We start from the raw sequence: 5523 nt of genomic DNA, 5'->3' as shown, positions 1-5523 counted from the left end.
TCAACTATCTTACCTAACCAAGTACCAATCATCCAACACAATTAATTATAATCAAGAAATCAATATCAATAACAAGGTTGCAAACTAATCATCAAAGATAATCATAGAAAACACTTCCAAATTTCATTACAAACATAGATTAACATACTAATGGTTATAATCAAGCAAGGGATTGTTGTGTTTTTGCCCAAAGGCTACAATAATACATAAACATTAACCTAAATGCTTGAAAGATTAACAAAAACATGGAAAGATTAGAAAACCCAACCATAAACAAGCATAAGATTAAGAATCCGGATAGTGAATGAGCAAAACCGGGCAATGTGGCTTGAATCCGGGTGACTGCAGGAGCCTTCGGAGCCTCAAAATCGCCTGCAAAGCTCTCCAAAATTCCAGAGTTACTAATAGAATGGTTCTGTTCTGTTTTTATGCTTTTTCCATGTTGCACGGTCGTTCTTCCGATCGCACGACCGTGCACTTTAAGCAATTATTGGTGGTGGTCCACCATAGTGCGTGACGTCACAGATCGTTGACTGGTCTTCGGACACGCACGGGCGTTCTTCACTTGGCACGGTCGTTCCTCACCGAAGTCTAGTTGCATGCCTGGTCCTTTGGTCGTTCAGTTCCGATGTCTTGTTTGGTTGTCGGATCCGCAAGACCGTTCCGCATACGGCACGACCGTGCCTTTTCGGGTTGGCCTTCAATGCCTTGCACGTGGAGTTGCACGCCTCGTTCACTGCCGGGTCATTCAGGATCATCGGTGACGCACGGTCGTGCATGAGGTCGCACGACCGTTCCAGACGCCCAGGTCAGTTTTCTTCACAGAATCTTCGCAGCTTCGTCGTAGAGTCCGGAAAGTCCTCGTTTTTGCTATCATCTTGTCTAGTATGCTGTTTTAGGCCTGTAAACAAAGATGTAGATAATTAAGTATCCGAATGACGGTTTTACGGCCGAAAACGCATAAAATAGGGGTAAAACGGGGGACTAAAATATGTGTAAATTAGCGAATATCAATAAACGTAGATACGTGTATTATAAACACATTTGTAAAAAAATTCACAAAGAAAAAATATTGTGAGTGCAGTTTTGAGCACCACAAGTTTGTGTTTACGGGTACCGTAACTTTTAAATAAAATTTACTGTACCCGTAAACACAAACTTGTGGTGCTCTGTGTTTATAATACACGCATCTGCGTTTATGAAAAAAAAATTGGTCCAACTCGCCCCGTACGGTGTAGTTCTCAGGATTCTTACAACTGGAGGTGGTTTTCATTTTAGCGGTCCCCTATATATATATATATATATATATATATATATATATATATATATATATATATATATATATAGGTATGTATGTATATATAGGGCAAGGATATATAGGAAACCATTTTTTAGTGAGAAAACTAAGGAAACCCAATTGTGACCATTGATCTTGATGATCTAATGGTTGAGGAAATAACTAGCATTATTGAATTAAATAAATTGCAATGTTTATTTTCATATGTACTTTAAAGGGTATTTGGGTAAAAACACAATGAAACACGGTACATAGAATATATTAAAAAAATGTGAGGCTTATCCTCTTATTCTCTTTCTTCTGTACAAGTCACCACCATTATCATCATCCATTCTTTCTCTCTCTTCATGTTTCAAAATAAACACCAAGAACACACACAAGTGTGTGTGAGAGAAGCAGCCTAAACCGTTGTTTTTTAAGAAAGAGAAACATAAAAAACACACACACAAGTGTGTGAGAGAAAGAGAAACAAGATTCTCCATCGTCTTTATCAAGAACACCAAGATGTGTGAGAGAGAAGCAGGCCTGAAATCATTTGGTTTCATGAGTTTTTAGAGAGAGAAAGTTGTTGGAAAACCAAAACCAAAACCAAGAACACACACAAGTTTGAAAGAGAGAAGCAGGTCAGAAATTCATTTGGTTGCATGCGTTTTTAGGGAGAGAAATTTGTTAGAACACCAAGAACACACACGTATGAGAGAGAAGCAGATTTGAAGATGTACATGAGAGAGAAGCAGATTTGAAGATGAACATGAGAGAGAAGCAGATTTAGAGAGAGGAACAACAATCTTCATCGTGTTCGTCTCGAACAGCAAGAACACACGCACAAAGTGGTCTAGTAATGATAAATGTTTATGTAGTTACAGGTTTTTGTTTTTGTATTAAAATCATTTTTATTTTTTGATATTATCAGTTGTTATTAACTTACAAATCTATATCTTTTTAAATGTTGAAATGTTATTTTAGATGAGTTGTTAGTTATCTTGTATAAACTTCACTCCGATATCACATTTTCATTACCTTTTAGAAAGTCCATAATTTAATAGTTGATGATCTCGTTCATTTTATATATAAAAGTTGTTCTTTTTGTTGCTACATATGTTGTAACAATGTTACACGTGTTTCTTATGTTAAAACCAGCCCTTTCTTGGACACAAAAGGGGCTACACATGTGTAACACATGTTTGTAACGTGTGTTACACTGGAGGGTAACACATCTAAAACAATTGTTGTGGGAGCACAACTGTCCAGTCTAGAAAACAAAAACAAAAGCTATACGACGACAAACAAATACGAAAGGTTGTGCTAACATATGTTACACGTTTGTTTAGTGCTTGCAGCGAGGGAGTTGGTTCCACCGGATAGTAGTTGTTTGAAGTGTATGGTAACTGTTTACATATGTAACCTTTTTTGGGTGGTTTTACTTAGTTTTTTTTATGTGTTAAATGATGCAGATAAAAACTCAAAATTTGGGGAGTCTTCAAGTTCAGGGCATAATTGGGTAGAAGGTAACTAGTGTTAGTTATGTTACTACTATTTTTTTAATTAGTAGATTAAAAATACTGGATTGTAACTTGTGTTATTACGACTTGACCATAGCAGTTGCAGCCAAACGAGAAGGGATCTTGGTAGGAAGAAAGATAACCACAATATCGGATGCGACAAAAGGTGGCCATAAAGCGAAAGAAGGTATATGGAGAAACCGATGAAGAATGGGAACAAGAAGTCAATGAAGGGCAGGTGGTGGGTACCTTTGACGTTGTACATAAGTTACCCTCTAGTGTAACACATGTTACAAACATGTATTATATATGTTCAACCCCTTTGTTACCAAAAAAACGGGGCTGCACATATGTAAGCCATGTTTTGTAACTTATGTTACACTAGAGGGTAACACATCTATGATCATTTTTGGATCATTTATATATATTTAAGTCTGTATAAACCTAAAACATCGATACCCCCCAAAATGGTTACACATGTTCCGACAGAATGGGAAATATGTAGCAGCGTTCAATACTGTTGTTTCACTCTATAGTGTGTAACATGTGTGACATGGCGTTTGTCAGCAAAACATATAACTTGTAAGGTGATACGGCTGTATCTTTGAAACATGTTTACCTATAAGTACTTACATGTTACATGTTGTATCTTTAAAACATGTTTAAACTGGAAACTAGAAACACTTACAAAGTATAAAGCAGAGTTACACAAGATGTAACATGTGTAAACTGGAAACACTTGTATAACATTTCGGTGTAACACATGTTACAGGTTGTATCTTTAAAACATGTTTACCTATAAGTACTTACAAAATATAAAGCAGAGTAGGAATATAACTTTTAAGGATGTTACACACGTTGTAGAGAAGATGTTACATGTGCAGACACAACTAACATGTGTAACATGGCGACAAGTGTCATGTGTGATCTTTTTTGTTACCCTAGGGTGCTAAATGTATTATAACGTTCATAACACACGTAAACTTATACTAACATCCGTCCCTACGTCCACAAATGATCTAGAACATACTCCATGTTACCATCTTTACGAGTATCTAATGGCACTAAATTGTGGACACCGAATGCCAACGAGCAATATCATTCTATTATTGTTAAATCATACGTCACACTGGAAGAACTTCTTGCTAAGTTTAAATTGACACCAAAGGGGCTGACATATGTAACACATATTACATATAATTGTTGCATCCAAAAAAAATTGCAGCCAAAAATTGGCATACTAACATCCGTATTCATCCAAAAATTGGCTTACTAACAATGAAAATAAAAATGAATTTTATATCAATAGTTGTAATGCTTCTAAAAATGGTCTTCACAACTACATCCATCTTCATAACACATAGCAGCCAACCAAAAAACACACCATCGTCACCACGAAAACCTGATGATGCGTTGTAATCATTCGGCGGGTTTCGCTTCTTGATAACCATCTTCATCTTGAACACAAAACATCTTTTCACCTATGAACAAAACAAGTACATCAATATTAAATATTCTATAGTTAAAACTTATTAATCTTCTATGTAACATGCGTAACGTGGCTATACATGTGTTACCTCTCTAGTGTAACACATGTTACAAACATGTGTTACATATGTGCACCCCCCCCCCCTTGTGTCCAAAAAGGGTTGGGGTAACTATAAGTAACGTGCGTAATGTTGTTACTACATATGTAGCTAATTATCCCAACAAAAAAACACGACTTTTTATTTGTAAAATAAACGAGATATTCCGAATAAATTATAAAGTTTATACATTTTAGCATTTAACAGCCAATCTAAATAAACAATAAGCTGGTCTCATATACTGGGTGTAACACATGTAACACCATGTATGCAACATATGTAACCCGCAGTGTAACACGTGTTACAACATATATGACAAACAGTTTAGAAATTTTAGCATTAATTTTCGCAAAAATAACAATATACTCTGTACAAACGATTTAGAAAGTCAACATTAATCTTCGTAAAAAATATCCATATACTCTTCGCATAAATGTAGCTGATAGAAATGTAACATATGTAGCCAATTATGCCAGTAAAAAACACAAAAAACACGAATTTCTATTTGTAAAACAAAACCGATATCCGATTAAACTATGAACTTTCTAAAGGTAATGGAAATGTAATATCGGAGTGAATTTATTCAAAAAACAACTAAACAACAAAAAAATTTGAAACATACATCGTAAAAATTATGGATTTTCAAACTAATTATCTACCATCAATGGTGATGCTGAATTTAAACAAAACCAGAAAACAAATTAAACCAAATCCAATTCATAAACCCTAAAAAAAACCCAGCTCACCCACAACCCCCCCCCCCACACACACAAAAAAAATCCAACTAAAAGCAATCATTAACTCAAAATCGCTGGACAAACAATTTAGAAATTTAACTTTAGTCTTCATAAAAAAAATCAATACACATTGAAGAGAGAAATACAACATACAAAAATTTCTTCTAGATCTTGATTAAAAAAAATAAAATAAACAAACTAGCTCTGATTTTAAATCTGCCAAACGTTAAACAAAGTATATATCTAAACAAATTACATAAATTAACAAAAGTAAGATCTTTAAACCTGTTTCTCTCTCACACACTTGTGCGTGTGTTCTTGGTGTCTAGGTGAACAACATGAAAATTGTTGTCTCTCCTTCCAAAACATTAGCTTTCTCTCTCTAAAAAACAGAAACAAAG

The 5523-nt window shown here is 35.0% G+C and overlaps 1 long non-coding RNA gene across 1 annotated transcript; it reads right to left on the bottom strand.

The window, feature by feature from the left end:
- Positions 1–4078: 4078 nt before the first annotated feature.
- Positions 4079–5523, bottom strand: LOC110914674. Its single transcript, XR_002578499.2, has 2 exons — positions 5408–5523; positions 4079–4280 (listed from the first exon to the last, which is right to left on the bottom strand). It is a non-coding gene; the product is annotated as an uncharacterized LOC110914674 (long non-coding RNA).

Source organism: Helianthus annuus, chromosome 7 (assembly GCF_002127325.2).
Source record: "Helianthus annuus cultivar XRQ/B chromosome 7, HanXRQr2.0-SUNRISE, whole genome shotgun sequence".
Taxonomy (NCBI): Eukaryota; Viridiplantae; Streptophyta; class Magnoliopsida; order Asterales; family Asteraceae; genus Helianthus; species Helianthus annuus.
This window is presented reverse-complemented; position numbering and strand designations above follow the sequence as displayed.